General features: G+C 42.4%; 1 long non-coding RNA gene across 1 annotated transcript; it reads right to left on the bottom strand.

The window, feature by feature from the left end:
- Positions 1 to 1,429: 1,429 nt before the first annotated feature.
- Positions 1,430 to 23,040, bottom strand: LOC121033184 (uncharacterized). The gene is made up of 2 exons (XR_005791757.1): positions 21,769 to 23,040; positions 1,430 to 2,035 (listed from the first exon to the last, which is right to left on the bottom strand). It is a non-coding gene; the product is annotated as an uncharacterized LOC121033184 (long non-coding RNA).
- Positions 23,041 to 23,243: the final 203 nt, after the last annotated feature.

Below are 23,243 nucleotides of genomic sequence, written 5' to 3'. Positions count from 1 at the left end.
GTTGGTTAAGCGACCGACTTTGGCTCAGGTCATGATCTAGTGGTTTGTGGGTTTGAGCCCTGAATTGGGCTCTGTGCTGACAGCTCAGAGCCTGGAGCCTGCTTTGGATTCTGTGTCTCCTTTTCCCTCTGCCTGTCCCCCACTTGTGCTCTGTCTCTGTCTCTCAAGAATAAATGTTAAAAAAAATAATAAAAAAAGTTACCTTTTGGACCTGTGCTTCCTCACATGTAGAAGAGTTGGATCCAGCAGTGTCTCCAATGGTAGAGGAGAGTCAACCAACCTAAGGGGCTTTGGGATGAAACCCAAAAAACCATGCTGCTAGCAGGTACATTTCTTTTGGAAGACTTACATTTTTATTTTTTTTTAATTTATTATTTAAAAAAAATTTTTTTTTTCAACGTTTATTTATTTTTGGGACAGAGAGAGACAGAGCATGAACGGGGGAGGGGCAGAGAGAGAGGGAGACACAGAATCGGAAACAGGCTCCAGGCTCTGAGCCATCAGCCCAGAGCCTGACGCGGGGCTCGAACTCCCGGACCGCGAGATCGTGACCTGGCTGAAGTCGGACGCTCAACCGACTGCGTCACCCAGGCGCCCCAACATTTTTATTTTTATTTGTTTTAATGTTTATTTATTTTTGAGAGAGAGAGAGAGAGAAACAGAACATGAGCAGGGGAGGGGCAGAGAGAGAGGGAAACACAGAATCTGAAGCAGGGTCCAGGCTCTGAGCTGTCAGCACAGAGCCTGATGCAGAGCTTGAACTCAATAGCTGTGAGATCATGACCTGAGCCAAAGTCGGCCTCCTAACCAACTGAGCCACCCAGGCATCTCTACATTTTTATCTTTAAAACACGTGAGAGGGGTGCCTGCGTGGCTCAGCCGGTTAAGCGTCTGACTTCGGCTCAGGTCATGATCTTGCCCCGCGTCGGGCTCTGGGCTGATGGCTCAGAGCCTGGAACCTGCTTCAGATTCTGTGTCTCCCTCTCTCTCTGCCCTCCCCCGTTCATGCTCTGTCTCTGTCTCAAAAATAAATAAACATTAAAAAAAATTTTTTTTTTAAAAACACGTGAGAATTTTGCATTCTACTCTATAACATATCTATGTTTATTTAAATATTAATGTCTTAAATCACTTCTCATGAAATAAAGTTAATGTTCCACGTTCTTCCTATGGCTTTGAAGACAAAGAGAGGCTGAAGCCAAGGAATTGGGGCAGCCACTGGAAAGTGAAGAAGGCAAGGAAAGGGGTTCTCCCCTGATAAATGAAAGCTCCCCAGAGCCTCCAGAAGGAACCTGCCCTGTCGATACTTTGATCTTAGCCCAATAAAATTAATTTTGAATTTCTGACCTCCAGGACTCTAGGAACGAATCTATGTTGTTTTAAGCCACTGATTCCATGGTGGTAATTTAAGAACAGCAGTAGAAGACTATTACCATTGATATCAAAGCCCATGTTTATTTTGGCAGTTTTCCCCAATGGCAGAAATTCTTGTTTATACATTCATTCCTGTATGCGTTGCTAAGTCAGTGAGAAAAACAACAGCAGCTTTCATTGGGGGTGCACTTATAAAAGCCCATTTTCCTGATTCACAAAGGAGAAGGCACTGCATGGGTACTCATCTGATTCCATTTTACTGGCCCTGTCTGGTTAATGGCCTGGCCTCTTCCATTTTTTCCCTAAAGGAGAATTAATGAGAAAAGAAGTGTCTGCAGAAGATGCATGTCTAGTCAGTAGCCCCAGGTGGCCCCGGCATGTCCGAGGACATGCTTGTCAGTTGGCATGAGGGTCTCTGTTGATACACTTCGCAAAGAGGAGCAACAGATCACGACTGTCTTAGTTGGCTTTGCCACTCAGCAGGAGTTAAGGGGGCCACCTCAGTCATTCTCACTGCTGTAATTGTACCACAGACTGGGCGGCTCGTAGATAACCGACATTTATTCTCACGGTTCTGGAGACTAGAAGTTCAAGAGCAGAGCACCAGTGTGGTCGGGTTTTGGTGATGACCCTCTTGTGGGTTGCAGATGTTAACTTCTCCCTGTGGCAGAAAAAGAGTTCTAAGATCTCTTCTATAAGGGCTCTAATCCCATATTCATGAAGGCTCCATCATCATACCTAATCACCTCCCAAAGGTCCCATCTCCTAACATCAGCACACTGTGGGGGCGGGATCTCAACGTATAAATTTGGTGGGGGGACACAGACATTCCCTGGGGGGGGGGCAACCTCTGACTCCAGTATCATTCCTGATTTCTCATTCTAATTCCTCCTGGAATAATTTAACTGATTCATCATATGGAACTTTCATTTTGTTTTCATTTATAGTAACAATTTCAAGGAAAAGGTGAAATAGAGCAAAATTTTGTAGTGTCCGACTAATTTTAAGTGTACTTTTCAACAAATTGAAATGTTTATTATTTAAAATTTTTCATAATGGGACATATCAAACATATCTAAAAGTAGAAAGAACAGTATAAGGAACCCCCAGGTGCCCATCACCCAGCTCTAATAATTACCAATACATGGCTGGACTTATTCATTCCCCCTGGCCACCAGTGGAGTATTTGAAAGCAAGTTCCAGACATCATATCATCAATAAATACTTAAGTGATTATTTTAGAGTTTAGTTGATATAAACAGCACAAAATTCAAAAGATAGAAAGCAAAACTGAGAAGAAGTTAAGTCATGATGCTCCCCTGTCCTCCTCCTCCCGTTAAGCCCTGCTCCCAGACGCTGTGACTATAACTAGTTTTGAACCACAGCTGATGCTTGAATGCAGGGGTTGGGGGCTCTGGCCCCCCATGTACTCAAAGATCTGCATATAACTTTAGACTCCCCCAAACTTAACTACTAATAGCTTACTGTTGACTGGAAGCCTTACTGAGAACATACAATTAATGCATATTATGTATATGTATTATACACTATATTCTTATGATAAAGTAAGCTAGAGAAGAAAAATGTTATTAAGAAAATCATAAGGAAAATACACTTACAGTCCTATAGGGTATTTATTGAAAAAATCTGGATATTTAAGTGGATCTGTGTACTTCAAATCCATGTTGTTCAAGGGTCAACTGTAGCTCTTTTATTTATGTATTTATTTATTTAAGATTTTATTTGTAAGTAATCTCTACACCCAACGTGGTGCTCAAACTTACAACCCCAAGGTCAAGAGTCACATGCTCCCCAACTAAGCCAGCCAGCCAGGTGCCCCAGTAGCTCTTTTAAATGGAGGCACCACGGGGTGCTTGGGTGGCTCAGTAGGTTGAGCGTCCGACTTTGGCTCAGGTCATGATCTCACGGCCCGTGAGTTCAAGCCCCGCATTGGGCTCTGTGCTGACAGCTCAGAGCCTGGATCCTGCTTTGGATTCTGTGTCTCCCTCACACTCTGCCCCCCCCCCCCCGCCCCCCCACGCCCGGCCGCTCATGCTCTGCCTCTATCTCAAAAATAAATAACATTAAAAAAATAATAATAAATGGAGGCACCACTTAGTCCCACAAAAAGGAGATTTCTCTTAGGAAATTGGCATCTGAATAGACAGACTGAGCTATCACTTAGTATATTTCATTGATGGCACTTCTGTTAAGACCAGTTACATTGGACTATGTACTGGACACATTATAGATCAATTAATATCTGTGGCTTGATGAATCCTGTAGCTAAAGATGGATGTTATTCAAAACCCAAATTTCCAGCACCCATTTTGCACCACTCTGTCTTGGCCATACACAGAACGTGAGAACCAGCAGGGCGCCTAGCAGTTTAATCGAGCCCTGGGAGATGGGAGAATGAAGCCCAGGGAAGTCAAGCTGGTGGCAGAGAAGTAGAACCTCATCCTCCTGCATCCAGTGCTCTGTCCACTGTGCCCTGAATTCCTCCCCAGCCTGTCCATGTTGGAGTGTATTTGATGTGTTCCTGTTACCATCATCCATAATTAAGAGCAGATGCTGCATTCTTTTAAATTTGCCCTTGGAGAAGGAATCCTTATGGTGTTTGATGGAGCAGCCAGTAGTGGGTTTTACATGCCCAGAGCTGGCCACAGAAAATTCTTCCCAGGATTCAAGACACTCTCAAACAAAACCCATCCAGCAAAACATTGCTAAGGGCCCACAATGGGCTGCTTTCTGCTTACTGCACGCAGGTCACCTGGAGCTCACAACGCATCTGTGCAACACTGAAGAGTTTCTAAAGTTCCCTGACATCCAGCAGTTCACGTGTTTCTCCTCCTTTAAGGTGAATATCTATAACCCTGGTTTTACATAATAGAAAGTTAAGATTCAGCCATTCTAAGTGACCAGCCCAAGGACGGGTAGTCAGAAAGGGGCAAAACTAGCACTTAAATGATGGCCTGTGGCCCCCAGCCTGGTTCTCTACCCTCACGCCTGCCTCAGATACAAAATGGAGTAAATGTCTATTTAAGGAGAATATATGAAACGTGACCACTGTTTTGGAAGCCCAGAGGCACAGTATGTGTTTGTCCTGGCACCAATTCTAATTTAGTAGTTTTGGAAAGGACGAGTCCGGCAGGGGGCAAACTGGGACTGTGGGGAATTATAAGCAGTTTATATTTCTGGAGCATGAAATGGGAGTCGGGCAGCAGTGAGCACGGGAGCCGGGGAGGTGGGCAGGAGCCAGCTCACGGAGGAGGGCTTTGTATGTCATGAGGAACTTGGATTTTATCCTCTCGTTAACAGATGAGAAGTCACTGAGGACTTTAAAGCAAGGAATAACACGGAAATATTTGCATTTTAAAAGTCATTTGGTGGCCCTGAGGAGAACAAACTGAGGATACCAGGACCAGGGGCAGAAGGATCAGCCGGCAGGCTACACACTGGCTAAATGCAACAGGGCGAGGGGCTGGGAGGGGCAGGAACACAAGGCCCCAAGGTCCGAGCCACAGAGCCCATGGGAAAAGCGAATTTATTCATATCCTCCCATTACAGTGCAGGATGTGACGCTGTTCTGGGGTTGAACTTTCATTGAAGAAAAGCTGAAGACGTAATGAACATACAACAAAATGCACAGGTGTGGAGTGTTCAGCCCGATGAGTTTTGACAGCTGTATAAGCCATGTGACCACAAGGATGTTGGCTGACAGTTAATTGCAGGTGCAGACGCTGTGAGAAGCGAGCAACGTTTTTCTTTGTTTTCTTGTCGTACAACTAAGACATACTGTCATGGAATAATACCAGCATTACAGCCTTCCGATTCCTTTCTTTTCCCCAATCTTCTGTCTGAGCTAGGGAAAACAAAGGGAGAAGGGACAGGAACAAACACTGGTTGAGTACACTGCATGCCCGGTGGTGACAGGTATCATGGCATTAACCCTCTCAATGGCAGCCTGACAACCAAACCATGAAACAAGGAGGGTGCCTGGGAAGCCGAATTGTCTGTTGTTAGACAAAGCAAACAGCTAGAGGTCAAATATAATGGACATTTCTTTTTTTTTTTAGAGAGAGAGAGCGAGAGAGAGAGCATAAGCGATAGAGGGAGAGGGAATTTCAAGGCAGGCTCCATGCCCAGTGTGGAGCCCAATGTGGGGCTCGATCCCATGACCCTGAGATGAAATCAGGAGTCGGCCACTCAACCAACTGAGCCACCCAGGCACCACAACAATGGGCATTCCTTAGAAACTCCCCGCTCACAGTGTTGACCCATGAGTGCTCCTGGCAAGGACCTCTGAAATAGTGACAGAGCGATGCTCATCGCATCCCATAAGCACAAGATCGGGGTGGAGGTTGGCCCGGGTCAACAATGGCCAGGGAGAGATGCAACCTCCATGTAGCTCAAGTGAGGAATGCCGCTGGGTCACAGAGGCCTCAAGAGACTGCTAGGGCCTCCACACAGAACCTGAAATGCCAGGGCTCCCCGTGGTAAAGTCCTTAGGTCCAAGGCCATAGTGTAGCTAATGTATATCCTGGCTGCAGCTGACATGGGAAAATGCTTCAGGAGCTGAAGTTTAAAGCCATGGGAGCACGATAGGTCTAGGCATAAGGTGGCTAAATGTTGTTTAAATGGCCCATATTTCCTACCGGACAGCGACATGCAGAAAAATGAACCGGGACCACTTTCTTACACCATACACAAAAATAAACTCAAAATGGATGAAAGACCTAAACGTAAGACAGGAAGCCATCAAAATCCTAGAGGAGAAAGCAGGCAAAAACCTCTTTGATCTTGGCCACAGCAACTTCTTACTCACCAGGGGCCTGCTGGGAAGGCACTAACTACCCAAGCGCTGGGGCCGGAGGGGTTCCAAGGAAAGCAGACCTGGAAAGAGTTTCACTCGACTCCTCAGTGGGTTTCTGTGCAGATACTTTTTTCCAGCAGGATGGCAGCAAGTTGGACTTTGCTTTGTGATGACAGCTATTCAGGGGTTTGGGTACCTTGCAAGGAAATTCTATAAAGTTTCAGTGACATTTAGAAGAATTCTCACAACATATTGTCAAGTTAAAAATATCATTTCATTCTGATCCAGTTTTGTAAGAAAAAGTATATAGGTACTTTTGTGTCGAGAGAAAAAAACCGAGAGAGCATTGTGTTAGGATTTGGGGCTGTGGAGAACAGAGGCTCACCAAGATTTCTCAAAAAAAAAAAAAAAAGACAGGTTCATCACAAGGGAACACCTGCACAGAGATACAGAAAAAGCTGGGAACCATTAGGAATGAGGCTTACTCTGGAATCAAGGCAGGTCCAGAGGCCTCAGCAGCAGGAGCAGGAGGTACTGAGGCTTTGCTGTTGTGACAGGCCAGCTTCCTCATACCCCCTTCTGGAACTTCTCTTTCCTTCTCACACCTCCTTCCATTTTCTGTTCCTTCACAATCTCCGCGTGCACAGGACCCATCAGGGCTGCGTAGGTCCTCCTATGTTATTCTATCACACAGCTCCCCATCCCCACCCCCACCACACCCCTCATCCCTGGAGTCACCATTCTCTCAGCAGCTCCTGGTTCTAATACCCAGGAGAGAATAGCTATGGCCCACCATGTTTGTGCCCAACCAACGGAAATTAATCTGCCTTGGGATGCCTGTGTTCCCTGGTCTGGTCCACTTACAAGGACCAAGGTCACACCGGTTACTTTGATTTAGCCCCTCAGTGCTGTGGCCAGTGGGGCAACTTAGGGTGCAATCAGATCACACACACATAAGCCCGACTAAAATGTGAATGATAGGAAAAGATGCAGTTCCGTGCTGGTAACGCGGCACCCTTTGGTGCGCAGTCACCACTCACGGGCTCTGGACCCAGTGGATGCGCCTTCACGCGTCTGGCAGAAGGTTCCGGTGACCACATGCTGCTTGCCGCTGTCACGCTCCACCACCAGTCCGGGCTTGAAGCCCCCAGATGAGAACCCCAAGCCTCGACGGCCAGGCCTATCTGCTTGGTTTTCTCTCTTTTCCAGCAGAAAGTTCTGAATTTGAGACTGGTTGAATTATGAATTGTTTTATTTTTAATCTGTTTTATGAGCCCCTTATTAGCAGGAAAAGCAAGCATTAAACAGAAAAGTAGATGTTTGTTTTTCTTTTTACCTAGGCATGGAAAACGGCAAAGGAATGAGAGAAATGACAAAAAGCCACAGATGTTAGGTGATCCACGTGTGGGAGAGGAAGTGGGCACCCCCATTCCACCCATACAGACTTCCCTGCAGCCACAGGGGACGGCAGAGGCCCTGCTGCTCGAATTTCATCTCCAGAACTGCTGAACACCTGCACCTCTTGAATTTCATTCAAGATTCCTCCTCAGTAAGAGAATGTGTTCTTTCGAGAGGTCACATCCATTTCTGGAGCCTGGAGCATGAGCATGGCTGGCATTCTGCCACTGGCCCCAGGAATCACTTGAGAGACTGTGCTCTGGGCCCTTCTGGAAGGAGCTCTTTGTTCTGAGTTCTGTGCTTGTGTAAAAAGGTCCCTTGGAGGAAATCTGGTATGTCTATTCAGAACAGCTCACAAAAGGGAGAGTTGTAAACACTTGGATAGACAAGGTTTGCTTTAATAAATTAACAATTACCTTAAAATGATTACACTCTCGTGCTTCCTCCTCCCCACCCTGGGGGTTCTGGGTCCTGCCAAATGCACTGAGCTCTTTATAAAACTGGCAACAGCGAGGAAATTCCAAGTCAAAAATGTAATGGAGGCCCCATTATCGGGGCAGGAGGAACAGGGGACATAGAAAAGCCGCGAAAAGGCAGTAGTCCGACAGATTATAAAGGAAGCAACAGATGTGAACTACTGGTTAGTATGTTTTATGTAATCACAAATATAGTCTTCCTAAAGATCCTTCTCATGGAATTTTATTTTTTTTATTTAAAAAAAAATTTTTTTTTTCAACGTTTTATTTATTTTTGGGACAGAGAGAGACAGAGCATGAACGGGCAAGGGGCAGAGAGAGAGGGAGACACAGAATCGGAAACAGGCTCCAGGCTCTGAGCCATCAGCCCAGAGCCCGATGCGGGGCTCGAACTCACGGACCGTGAGATCGTGACCTGGTTGAAGTCGGACGCCTAACCGACTGCGCCACCCAGGCGCCCCATCTCATGGAATTTTAAAATTAAGGTTTGGAGTTTCTTGCTGGTATTTTTATTGGTTCCGATTAGTTTAAGGGAGTGGAATGCAGCTGTTTAAATGAATGTGATGGGGGCACCTGGGTGGCTCAGTCGGTGGAGCATCCAGCTTGGGCTCAGGCCATGATCTCATGGTTCGTGAGTTTGAGCCCCACATAGGGCTCTGTGCTGACAGCTCAGAGCCTGGAGCCTGCTTCGGATTCTGTCTCCCTCTCTCTTGGTCCCTCCCCTGCTTGTGCTCTGTTTCTCTGTCTCAAAAATAAATAAACATTTAAAAAACTTAATAAATGAATGCGATGGGCTGAATTCCTCTCTAAGGACAAAGAAGTAAATCCCATGAGAGTAAAAGGCACAAGCCATATGACTACCTGTCCTACAATCTTCCTGCTCAAATCTTAGATCCTATTTGGAAACTATTAATTAGAATTTGAGAACAAAAATATGTCATTATCCATAGACTAGATCAACAGGTGGAGGTTACAGTTATAATCAAGACTCCCAATGAGCATTTTGTCATGTTAACATTCTTATTAGAGACTGTGCGTATCTAGTTACTCATAGAAACACATTTTATTTTTTTTTTTTGCTACAAAACGGGATTTTTTTTGAAAAAATATGTTTGTGTCTTTTTAAAATTTAAACTGTATTTAAGGTAATGTATTCTCTTGGCTCACTATTCAAAGGGTATAAAATGAAAGTCTCCTTCCTACCCTGTCCCTCAGCCTCTCATTTCCTTTCCCCGGAGGCAGCCAATGTTTTCATTTTTCTTGTGAATCCTTCCAGATACTTCATTGTTTTTTGTTTTTCTTTTTGTTTTTAATTGTTTAAGTAGGCTCCATGCCCAACATGGATCTTGAACTCATGAGCCTGAGATCAAGAGTCTCATGCTCTACTGGCCTGAGCCAGCCAGGCACCCCCAGACACTTATTTGCATACAAGTAAATATGCACATAAAATTTTCTGTTTTACACAAACTGTAGAATATTACATATAGTTCTACAACTTGCTTTGTTCTGTTAACAGTGTATCTTAGAGAGAATCCACTATTCTTCACGGTTATTCCATTATATGAATGTATCATCACTTACTCAATTACCAGTGTTGGACATGTAGGTCCAATATTTTGCATCGTAAACAATGTTTAGTGGATGCCCTTGTGAGCAATGTCTATAGGATATCAACGCCTATCTGCCAAATGTACCCCTCCCCCCAGAGAGATTGTGGAAAACGGCATTCCCCCCAATGACACGTGACTGGTTTCCCACAGCCTCCTCAATGTTAGGTGCTATACGACTCTTTGAACATTGCAAATTTCATAGCTGAAAAATGTGGATCGTTGTCAGTTTTGCTGGATGAAAATGGTATTTCTATGCTATCATTTTATGTGTGCATATTCTAATTTGCGTTTCTCAAATTTTGAGGGAGGTTAGGAATCTTTAATACTCATTGGCATTTCGTCTTTTTTCAATAGTCCATTTATATATTTCAACTATATTATTATCAGGTTGTTATTCTTTTTCTTCCTGACATCAAAAAAATTTTTCCAATTTATCATGTCTTTTTCATTGTTTATGAATTTTTATTTTATTTCCCAAATTCAAGTTTTGGCTTTGTAGTAAATGTATCAATTTCTCTTTACTGGCTGTAAAACTTTTAAATTATAATTAAAATGGCCTTTCCTACCCTAAGATTAAAAAAGAATTCCCTTTTTAGGGGTAATTTTGTGGTTTAATTTTTTGTATTTATAGTAATTTTTTAATGTTTATTTATTTATTTAGAGAGAGAGAGAGAGTGCGAGCATGGGAGGGGCAGAAGGAGGGGGACAGAGGATCTGAAGCAGTCTCTGCCCTGAGAGCAGAGAGCCTGATGTGGGGCTAGAACTCACAGACTGTGAGATCATGGCCTGAGCTGAAGTTGGACATTCAACCTACTGAGCCACCCAGATGCCCCACTAAATATACGTTTTTATACTGAAAAGTAAATGTTCAGACTTCTGTCTCGAGTAATTTAACATCCTGGGAAAAAGTTCTAGATAGAAAATAACAAGAAATGCTGATCCAACATAACCACTTAAAAAAAAAAAAAAAAGTATAGCTTCACTTGTGAAAAATTAAGGAAAGTCCCTAGATTAGAAAAGAAAAACTTAATGTTAGAGCTAAAAGCCACACTGGCATTGATGTTACCTCTCCCCTGAGAGTATTAGCTGATCTCAAGTAAACAAGAAACTCAAGTTTTAATGAGGCCAGAAGATAAGACAAGGCATAGGGCTGCACAAAGTAGGGATTATAGGTTGGAGGCCCTTTCCTACCTCCCAAGATGCTGGGACTAGTCCAAAAAAGTGAGGACTGGAAAAAATTCTCTCTCTGACAATTGAGAACAAAGGACAAAAGAAAAACTGTCTGTATTGGTCTGGGATCAAGATGGGGCAAATGTCTCCTTGAGAGTTCATGACCATGAGCATGCCTGTTGCTGCTCCGGAGTTCAAATTCTACTCCCAATTTATGTTTACTCCTATAAATCTAAATTCATCTCAAGGATTTCTGGGCTGGTAACACCCTGGAGCAGCTGCAGAAGTGAAAAAAAATCTTCCCAGAAAGTATATATCCACAACCCAGCTCTCCTAGGAATGGCACAAAGCCTTTTTGAGCACAAGTTTACCCCCCAAAAGTACAAAATGCATGCAGAAAGAGGCCACCATGAGTGAAACAGACATAAAAAGTTTAACCACTAGAATCAAAAACATCAGAATACTACTCTGGCAAAATCTCTACCTGCAACAACTATCTACAGGTACCATTACTGTCTGATTAATTGTCTACTTCCTTTGACCGTCCAACCCATAAACAAACACTCTACAGGCTGAGAGACCCTCCAAATAAAATTGTCCCACCACTAAAAACACTCAGAAACTCCCACAGCTTCCTGTCAATAACTGTACTCTATAGCCAGTCTAGACATTGATTCTACCAATAGGTGCTTTATTTCCCAATACCAACAAGTATGCATTTTAAAAGCTTGATAATGAATACCTCAATTTATTCTCTTAAGAATAAAAAATTCCTCAACAAAGTAGGTTTAGAGGGAACATACCTCAACATAATGAAGGCCTTAAATGAAAAGCCCATAGCCAACAACATAGTCAATGGGGAAAAACTGAGAACTTTTCCCCTAAGGCAGAAACAAAAGAGGAATGTCCACTCTCACCACTTATTTAACATAGTACTGGACATCCTATCCACACTAATCAGACAAGAAAAAGGAATAAAAGGCACCAAATTGGTACGGAAGAAGCAAAACTCTCACTATTTGCAGATGACATGATATTATATATAGAAAACCCAAAAGATTCCACCAAAAAAAATTGCTAAAACTAATAAATGAATTCAGTAAGGGTGCAGAATACAAAATCAGTGTAGAGAAATCTGTTGCAGAAAGAGAAATTAAGACAACAATCCCATTTACAATTGCACCAAAAAGAATAAAATACCTAGAAATAAACTTAACTAGGTTTAGTTCACCAAGAGGTGGAAGACCTATACTATGAAAGTTATAAAACATTGATGAAAGAAATTGAAGACAATAAAAACAAATAGAAAGACAATCCATGTTCATGAATTGGAAGAACAAATATTGTTAAAATATCTATACTGCTCAGTGAGGAAGATAGCAGCAGAGTAGGAAGGCCCTAGGCTCACCTCATTACACAAATACAACTAGAGAACTATCAAATCATCCTAAGTGCCCCAGAAGCTGACCTAAAGATGGCAGAACAAACTCCACAACTAAAGGTAAAGAAGAGGCCACATGGAAGAAGGTAGGAAGTGCAGAGATGCAGTTTGGGAGAGAAACAGATCATGGTTGCCATGGTGGAGAGGAAGCCATGGTCACGGAGAAGGGTAAGAGACAGACTAACACACAGGGGAGCACACAGAGAAAATGAATTCCCAATAGCATTTGGCTTGGAAAGTGAGTGGGGCTTAAAGCCTGGAGTTTTAAAGGTCAGCAAAAGCATGACTATGGTAGAAGCCGGAGGCAGGCAAACACCTGCAGACATACAACATGGAAACAGCATTCTGAAGAGCACCTGGGGCACACAGTGAGGAGGTTATTTGCTCATCTCAGAGCATGTCCCAGAGAGGCAATGCTCCCGGAGAGATACCTCTGGGGACAAAGGAACTGGCAGGTACCATGTGCCTCCCCCACCCATCAACAAAAGCATAAGGCCACCTGCAGGAACCAGCACCAAGCCCTGCTTCCATGCTCCAGTGGAACCACCTCTCCCAGTCAGGTTTGCCTTGGTCCCAGTGAAGTCAACCCCAAAAGATGAGCCCAAACCCTCTTAACACCACATCTACTGATGTGAGCGTTTTGCAGAGCCTCAGTTCTGGTGGCAGTGGGCACAGGTCTCATTTCACAAACGGACCAGAGCACACCTGGTTAAAACACCCCACATTCAGACCAGGGACAAAATACTGTTCACAACAGGCAAAAGAGAGCCTCTGCAGACGGCTGGCCTAAAGGATAAAGTGGCCAGGACAAAACAGCCAAGCATACACAGCACACCTTGGGTACCAGGCCCTGGGGAACAGGGGACATGACATGGCAGGACACTACAGGACCTCCTCTTCATAAGGCCATTACCCTCAATAACAGGAGATGTAGCTGACTTTGCTAACACACAGAAACGGGCACAGAGACTTAGACAAAATGACAAGATGAGAAACTTATCCCAAATGAAAGAACAGGACAAGGCCATAGCCAGAGATCTAAGTGAAACAGATATAAGTAACATGCCTGATAGAGAATTTAAAGGAATGATCATAATGATACTCACTGGACAGGAGAAAAGAGGGAAGACATGAGTGAGACCCTTGATACAGAGATAAGGAATAACATAGCAGAGATAAAAGGCTTAACAAATGAAATGAGAAACATGCCTGATACTTGCAAATGAAATATCCAACAAAGATTTAGTATCCAAAATATATAAAAACTTATATAATATCAAAAAACAAATAATGCAATTAAAAAATAGAAGAAACAAACAGACGTTTCTCTAAAGGCAACCAGTTGGCCTACAAACACATGGGAAAGATGCTCAACATCACTTATCATCAGTGAAATGCAAATCAAAAACTACGGTGAGATATCACCTCATAACTGTCAAAATGGCCAAAATAAAAAAACTCATGAAACAACAGGTGCTGGCAAAGATGTGGAGAAAAAAGGAATGCTCATGCACTGTTTGTAGAAATGCAAACTGGTGCAGTCACTGTGGAAGACAGTATAGAGGTTCCTCAAAAACTGGACCCTATGATCTAGTAATTCATACTATAGGGTATTTACCCTAAGAATACAAAAACACTAATTGAAAGGGATACATGCACCTGATGTTTATTGCAGCATTATTTACAATAGCCAAATTATGGAAGCAGCCCACATGTCCATTGATAGATGAATGGATACAGATGTGGTACACACACACACACACACACACACACACACACTCACACACACACACACACAGAAATATTATTTGACCATTAAAAAAAATGAAATCTTGGCATTTGCAACAACATGGATGGATCTAGAGGGTATAATGCTGAGCAAAATAAGGCAATCAGAGAAAAACAAATACCATATGAGTTCATCGTGTGGAATTTAAGAAACAAAACAAATGAACAAAGGGAAAAAATAAGGAGGCAAACCAAAAAACAGATTCTTAACTATAGAAAGCAAACTGGTAGTTACCAGAGGGTGACTAAGTAGGTAAAGGGAATTAAAAGTACACTTATCATGATGAGCACTGAGTAATGTATAAAATTGTTGAATTACTATACTATACACCTGAAACATAGAACACTATGTTAAGTACACTGGAATTAAAATAAAAACTAAAATAAATTCCACTAGCAGTATTTGGAAGAAAATCTCAGCAATAATTCAGGGGGAAAGGCTACTTAAACAGGATGCAAATCCAAAATAGTTAAGAAAATACAGAGCCTGGGGCACCTGGGTGGCTCAGTCAGTTGAACGACCAACTTTGGCTCAGGTCATCATCTCGTTGTTTGTGAGTTCAAGCCCCACATTGGGTTTACTGCTTTCAGCCTGTCAGTTCAGAGCCTACTTCTGATCCTCTGTCCCCCCTCCTTCTGCTCCTCCCCCACTTGCACTTGCCCCAAAATAAATAAATATTAAAAAAGAAAGAAAATACAGAGCATGATCTTGGACTTTTGTCCCAAGGCAATGAGTACATGATTAGACCCATGTCAAATGGAAGCAATATTCAATACAGTTGCTTGTACGCTATCCTGAGGACCTACAAATAAGTAACCTGTTTTTCTGTGTTCCTTGTATTGGATCTGATAATGTTCTTAAACCTTTTGACTGTCCAGTTTTAATGCCTACTATATATCTGGATAAAGGAAATAAAAATTATAACAAATAATTACTGCATTATCTCTTTATATATTATGGATAAGCTTAAAATAATAGATAGTACAACATGTAGCAACTGAAGAAAAGGTCATTGTTTATGGGTGTTTAAAATGTCCTTTATTAGAACTCAAAATATATGTTTTTATCCTCAGAAAATATATCACATACTTGAGATTCAAATTAGCCTTCACAGAAGTTCTTTTCATACTTTAGCTAAAGGAGTACTTCTTGATTGATTTGCTGGATTACATTAGTAAGAATTTCTAACATGTCAGGCAAGGGAAAAAACCTGCCAAGCCTTAAATTTTAAAAATTTCAGGTTGCTTGCTTTTTGTTTTTTGTTTTCTTGTTCAGTCATGACTTTATTTATTCAATAACCATACATTGATAACCCAGTATCAGAGAGACTATACTGCTTACTGGGTATATTATGGTGAACAAGGTACATGTGTAACTTCAAGGAGCCAGCAAAGGACAATTCAGGACGAAGGACAATTCAGAATGCACCAGTTGGGCTGAGGGAGGAGAGTTAGGGAGTAAATTCCTGAAAGGATCAGCAGAATGCACCAAAATATGGAGTTGAGAAAGAGCTTGGAGCACTCTGGAAACCTCATGTCTGTCTCTGTCTGTCTTCCTTCCTTCCTTCTTTCCTCCCTTTTTCTATTTTCTTTTCTTTCTTTCTCTCTTTTTCTCTTTCCTTCCTTCCATCCTTTATTTTTAATTATTTTTTAATGCTTATTTATTTTTGAGAGACAAAGAGAGACAGAGCATGAGCAGGGGAGAGGTAGAGAGAGAGAAGGAGACACAGAATCCAAAGCAGGCTCCAGGCTCTGAGCTGTCAGCACAGAGCCCGACACGGGACTTGAACCCATGAGCTGAGATCACAACCTGAGCCGAAGTTGGACGCTCAGCTGACTGAGCCGCCCAGGTGCCTCACATCCTTTATTTTTTAAATAGTTATTTAAAATGGGATTTCTAAGTCTAAAGTCTGCCTTGTATAGAAGTGGTTTTTCTCAAGAGAACAACTTAATAAAGCTGACACATTTCCTAAAGTTAACTTGATGGAGATCTTTAGGGTTTTTTTTAGTGGTTTTATTTATTCTTGAGAGAGAGAGAGAGAGAGAGACAGAGCATGAGCATGAGCAGGGAGGGGCAGAGCAAGAGAGGGACATAGAATCCGAAGCAGGCTCCAGGCATTGAGCTGTCAGCACAGAGCCTGACATGGGGCTCAAAATCATGAGTTGTGAGATCATGACCTGAGCCGAAGTTGGACACTCAAACAAATGTGTCACCCAGGTGCCCTGAGACCTTTAGCTCTTATGTATACTTTACCCAAAGCCCCTTTCCCGGGTAATCTCTGTATTTCTTTGGAGACCCACTACTCCCCCACTCTGTCCATGTGATCTGGGAGGGCTCCCTTGGACCCGGGATTGCTACCTGGGACCTCTTCTGGAGCTATCTACACAGTGAGGAGCAATTTCTGCTGACACTGCTAGCTGGTACTCAGCCAGCTCCTGGGGCGGCTCCCTCGGGGTGTGCCAGCCCAGCACAGAGCAGCAGACAAGACAGACTGTTTCCTGTATTCAGCCACTCCTGAAGCCATGATGTGCCTGAGCTTTTGGGATATGTGAACCTCCCAACATCCCCCCATCTTGGGCTGATTTGAATTGTTTTTTTGCTACTTGCAACCTAACCTGCCCCTATAGAAACACTAAAAGGAGTCCTTTAGGCTGAAATGAAAGGACACTAGACAGTAACTTGAATCCACATGAAGAAATAAAGAACACTGGTAAAGGTAACTAAAAAGGTAAATATGTATTTTAAAAAGCACAAGTATATTTTTTTTGTTTATAAGTCTTTCCCCCCAATCTGATTTAAAGACATCTGCATAAAGGAATAATTATAAATCTGTATTGATGGGCATACAAAATATAAAGATATAATTTGTATGATAATATCAAAAAAGAGGGATGTGATATTGTGATTTTTTGGTCTTAAAAACTTTGGAATTTCCTAAGTGGTAAGAGCCATAAAGGCGGCTTTTCTAATTCATAACCAGCTCCTTTCAACCACAGGTGAGTTTATGTTAATACCATGACTTTACTTGCCCACCCTCCCACCCCTCCAGCCCTATCAGCTGAATTGACTGAACTCAGTGGTCACCAATGCTCAGTGATCCACTCAATCTTGCTTATATAATAAAGGCTCCATAAAGCCTCCAAAGGACTTGATTCAGAGAGTTTCTGGGCTGGTGAGTAAAAATGGATCCACGTGTGGCCAGGGGTGGTAGGAGGGGGGTACTTTCCAGACTCCACGGGGATAGAAGCTCTTGTGCTTGGGATCCTTTTGGACTTCACCTGATGTATAGCTTCATCTAGCTGTTCACTCTTAACCTTTAACTTTTGTAATAAACCAGGAATTTAGTAAGTAAACTGTTTTTTTTTCTCCTGAGTTCTGTGAGCTGCTCTCGATAATTAGTCAAATCTGAGGAGAGTGTAGAAACCCCTGATTTATAGCCAGTCAGAGGCACGAGTGACAGCCTGAACTTGAAGTGGGAGGCAGTCCTGCATGACTGAGCCCTCAACCTGTGTGGGATCTAACGCTATCTCTGCAGAGTGTCAGAATTAAGTTAAATTGTACAATACGTAGTTGGAGTCCACCACAGAGTTGGAAAATTGCTTGATGTGTGGGAATACCCTCCTACATCTCAAGTCAGAAATGAAGCACTGAGAGTAGAATTCAGTAATGAGTAAAGGAATCAAGCGTTTTCTTTACAAGGGCAAGAAAAGCAGGGGAAGATATGGAGCTACACAGACACAAAGTTCTTGTACACTATTGAAATTAAATTGACACTAATCCAGGGGCGCCTGGGTGGCGCAGTCGGTTAAGCGTCCGACTTCAGCCAGGTCACAATCTCGCGGTCCGTGAGTTCAAGCCCCGCGTCAGGCTCTGGGCTGATGGCTCAGAGCCTGGAGCCTGTTTCAGATTCTGTGTCTCCCTCTCTCTCTGCCCCTCCCCCATTCATGCTCTGTCTCTCTCTGTCCCAAAAATAAATAAACGTTGAAAAAAAAAAATTGACACTAATCTGAAGTAAAGTACAAAGATTTTAATTGTAATTCCCAGTGCAACCATTAAGAAAATAATTCAGAAGAATATATAGTGAAAGAAATTACAAAAGAATTAAAATACAGACTAGAAAATACATAGTTAATGCCAAAAAGTTTTAAAGGGCAGTAATGAAGGAAACATAGGAAGAAAAAAAGACATAAGACATATAAAAAAGAAACTGTAAAATGGCAGACATACATCTTTCCTTATCAGTAATTACATTAAACATAAATAAATATTCTGGTTAAAAGGTAGAGTTTTGTAGTATGGATTTTAAAAAAAAAATGCTCCAACCATATGGTGTCTACAAGAGACAGACTTTATTTATTTATTTATTTTGAGAGATAGAGAGAAAAACATAATCCCAAGCAGGCTCTGTGCTGTCAGCGCTGTGCCCAGCACAGGACTTGATCCCACAGACTGAGAGATCATGACCTGAGCAGAAACCAAGAGTTGGACACTCAACCAACTGAGCCACCAAGGCACCCCAAGAGACACACTTTAGATTCCAAGATGCAAATAGGTTGAAAGTAAAATGATGGAGAAAGATAGCATGCAAACAGCAACCAAAACAAATCTGAAGTGGCTATACTAAATTCAGATAAAATAATCCTTTAAAAAATTGCTACTAGATGCTTTCAACAATGGCCAAATCACAGAAAGAGCCCAAATGTCCATCAAATGATGAATGGAGAAGATGTGGTTCATATGTACAATGGAATACTACTAGGCAATGAGAAAGATTGAAATCCTTCCATTTGCAACAACGTGGATGGAACTGGAGGGTATTATGCTAAGTGAAATAAGTCAGTCACAGAAAGACAGATATCATGTTTTCACTCATATGTGGAACTTGAGAAACTTAACAGAAGACCATGAGGGAAGGGAAGGGGAAAAAATAGTTTCAAACAGAGAGGGAGGCAAATCCATAAGAGACTCTTAAATACAGAGAACAAACTGAGGGTTGATGTGGCAGGCAGGGGAGAGGGGAAAATGGGTGATGGGCATTGAGGAGGGCACTTGTTGGGATGAGCACTGGGTGTTGTATGTAAGCGATGAATCACGGGAATCTACCCCTGAAACCAAGAGCACACTGTATACACTGTATGTTAGCCAACTTGACAATATTTTTCAAGCCAAAAAAAAAAAATTGCTACTAGAGACAAAGAAGGACATTTTATAATGATAAAGGAGTCAATCTATCAAGAAGACATAACAATTATATACATATATGCATCTGAAACTATAGCCCCAAAATACATTAAGCCAAAACTGACAGAACTAAAAGGAGAGATAGACAATACAACAATAGTTGGAGACTTCAGTACCTAATTTTCAATAAGTCTAGAACAATTAGAAAGAAGATCAATAAGATAATAAGTGAGAGAATTAAAATGGTACAATGTTTGATTTATTTTTGAGAGAGAGACAGAGAGACAGAGCGCAAGCAGGGTAGAGGCAGAGAGGGAGACACAGAATATGAAGCAGGCTCCGGGCTCTGAGCTGTCAGCACAAAGCCCAATGTGGGGCTTGAACTCATGGACCTTGAGATCATGACCTGAGCCAAAGTCGGACGCTTAACTGACTAAGCCACCCAGATACCCGTAAATGTTTATTTATTTTTAAAATAGAGTGAGTGTGCATAAGCAAGGGAGTGTCAGAGATAGAGGGAGGAGAGAGAGAATCCCAAGCAGGCTCCAAGCTGTCAGCACAGAGCCCAACGCAGGGTTCAAACCCACAAACTGTGAGATCATGACCTGAGCTGAAGTTGGAAGCTTAACCAACTAAGCTACCCAGGTGCCCCGAAGACATGGTTTTTAAGGGCACCTTTGGCTAAATCTTGGTTCAAGTCTTGTCCTCTAATCTGGCCTCTGTCAGCTATCAGGTTCTCTGGCATCCATTTTTACTGAGGTCATAGGAAACCTCAGTTAGCTGTCTTGTTTAATGGGGAACCTGTTTTTTAACTTTGGAATGCTTTCGTGGACCTAGGATACAAGAATCAAAACCATATTATCAGTGTTTTTGTGTTAAGAATTGGCATATTTAATTGCATGTTGAAGAGGATTTCACTTATTAGATAGAGCACAGTCTCATAAATCCAAAGTGTGTAATTGAGAAATTGAAGTAGGCTTAATTTTAAGTTGAAAATTAAGTTAATTAAATTTAAGTTGAAATCTTCCTAAATTTGTGTGTAGAATTGGAACTTTCAACAGGTTCCACTTATTATAAATTTAAGTACTCAGCAAACACTGAAGGACAACCTTGAAAACTAGATTGTTAAATATATACCTACATGTTAAACTGTTAGAAATAATATTTGCTGTGTTTTTATTTAAAAAAAAATTTTTTTTTATCGTTTTATTTATTTTTGAGACAGAGAAAGACAGAGCATGAACGGGGGAGGGGCAGACAGAGGGGGAGACACAGAATGGAAGCAGGCTCCAGGCTCTGAGCCATCAGCCCAGAGCCCGACGCGGGGCTCGAACTCATGGACTGCCAGATCGTGACCTGAGCTGAAGTCGGACGCTCAACCGACTGAGCCACCCAGGTGCCCCTTTGCTGTGTTTTTAAACTTTTGGAAGAACTGGGTTTTTTTATGTTTTTTATTATTATTATTATTATTATTATCATTATTAATTTTTTGAGAGAGGGAGAGAGACAGCATGAGCAGGGGAGAGGCAGAGAGACAGGGGGACAGAGGATTCCATGCTGGCTCTGTGCTGACAGCAGAGAGCCTGATACAGGGCTTGAGCCCACAAATCGCGAGATCATGACCTAAGCTGAAGTCAGACGCTTAACCAACTGAGCCACCCAGGCACCCCAGAGGTAGTTTTTTTAATTTTGTAAATCAAATAAATTAACCATTAATTTTTAAAACGCATATTAATTTCTGACTAGGCCTTTCTGCAGCAAAAGTTGCCCTCAAGGATACTGGAAACTTTGCATCAACAACATGCATGACCGTCTTGCTAGGTTGCTAGAGAAGTCCCCTAGTCTCCAAGTCTCCTAGACTACCAGCAGTCTAGAAAGACCCTAAGCCACCCAGCAAAGATGCATTTGCAACACCTACACATGACCCAATGAAAACCTGGACACTGGCTGGCAAAGTGGCAATTCACAGTACCTGGTTACTTCCTGACTAGGGTTGGGATGCTGCTGAAGAATTCCCTGAGGTTCAAGGCTAAGCTGAGCCCTTCCTTGGTTGCCCAGTGAAAGGGGTGAGGGGTAGGCACAAAGGGAAAAAGTGTCCACCCTGATAAAACATCCTTTACAAGGGGCCTGAAAGCAGTTCAGTAGGATCATGAAATTGATGAAGGACAGAAGCAGGACAATGTTTACTCTTAGCCAAGAAGGCTGGCCTAAAGCCTGCATAGTTTCAATAAACATCGAATAAGGGTCTCACAACTGCCCGTATATGTAACCTATAGTTAATATTGAATTGAATGACAAGCACCAGAGGAATCTTGCAGAAGTAGTTTTACAGGTAGAAATTCAAAGAAATGTAAAGAGGCTTCTGTAATCTGACACTTCCTGCCTGCCCCCTTCCCTTTGATCACTAAGTATGAAACCACCCACCAGCCTCACACAGCAAAACGTGCAATTCTTTCTGCCCACGAGTTCTGACCTTGTGCTACTTAAAATAAACTTACTAAGATGCGTCTTACCATCTCAAGAATTCTTTCTTGATGGTTGTGTTCAATGACTTCACATCGTTTTTGGTGGCCTGTACCGGGATAGCGACAAAATGAATCCAAGAGCTTCAGTGCAGCTTGGGAGTCTCCTTTACTACACCCCCTCTGCCACTCCCCCCAACCCCCTTTTTTGTTTCTTACCTGTTCTTTTTCGGAGAGGTCCTGAATAGTCCAACCCTTCAGAATGTGCCATGTCTGAGTGCTCAGGAGAGAAGCTCTTGCCTGTGGCTACACTAGAGAAAGGGACAAACTCCTTCCACCTGGCTGGACACTAGTACCTTGGCCATAATGGCATTGGGCTCAGAAATCAAGCTTTCCCTCTTTTATCTGTTCTTTGAATCCTTATATTCCTATCACTGGACAGCCATACAGGTCATTAGGATGGCTGTGAATTTTAAGAGTTCTGTGTAAGATTCCCTCCTAAATAATCTGGTGTCATCCCTCGATGAGTATAAAATTCAAGATACATCTGACCGCATGCTTGTGGGAAGGGAGTGGTCGGAGCTATTACCTAATTGGGGCATTCACCCAATGGAAGACTACTCTCTTGGGATTGGATCATGGATAAAGCTCATGAAAAAGTCACCTGGATTAAATAGGAGTTCTATACTTTCATTTTTTCATGTCTCTCATTTGTTCCTACCTGTGGTCTATTTGGCATTCTCAGTCCTGCTCTCAGATTCGAGGTACTTCTAGCTTAGTCATAGGATGTTTAATACAGTATAAAATAGTTGCCCCTTCTCAACGAAGGCCAGGATCCCATCCATTAATACTACATCTACAGGCTAGGCTTACAACAGCTATTGTTATTGGTCATCAAATATATCAACTCCCTCAAAATTGAAAGAGGCAGCCTCAATCTTTGCAGCATTTCAGTCCATCTACCAGCACCTACTGTAGCCTAGGATGCAGTGGGGGAAGTAAAGTGAGGTCAACATCCCTTCTCAAGTAGTACAAGGGTGTCAGAAGAATCAGGAAGAAGGTCTACTCCTGCCACTCAGCACCCCAGGAACCTACGGCAAAATTCCTGATGGGATGCCACTTGGAAGCCAAGGGGAATTTTGGTAATGGACTCGTAGTTAGTTAATACACTGTCCTCATTTTGTAGGATTTACCTATGGGATAGACTTCCTCAATTCCAAATGATTTCCTCTTGGGCTGTCTCCTAACATATTAGAATCAATTTGGATTTAAAGAAAAAGTGCAAATGGGGCACCTAGGTGGCTCAGTCAGTTGAGCACCCGACTCTTGGTTTCGGCTCAGGTCACAACTTCAGAGTTTTGTGGGTTCGAGCCCCACATTGGGGTCTGCGCTGGCAGTGAGGAGTCTGCTTGGGGATTCTTTCCCTTTGCCCCTCCTCAACTTGCACTGTGTCTCTCTCAAAATAAATAAACTTAGAAAAGAAAAGAAAAGAAAAGAAAAGAAAAGAAAAGAAAAGAAAAGAAAAG

The sequence above is a fragment of the Herpailurus yagouaroundi genome, unplaced genomic scaffold (assembly GCF_014898765.1).
Source record: "Herpailurus yagouaroundi ecotype Mexico unplaced genomic scaffold, PumYag 142, whole genome shotgun sequence".
Taxonomy (NCBI): Eukaryota; Metazoa; Chordata; class Mammalia; order Carnivora; family Felidae; genus Herpailurus; species Herpailurus yagouaroundi.
The sequence above is the reverse complement of the archived record's forward strand: the minus strand, read 5'-3'. Positions and strand labels throughout refer to the sequence as shown.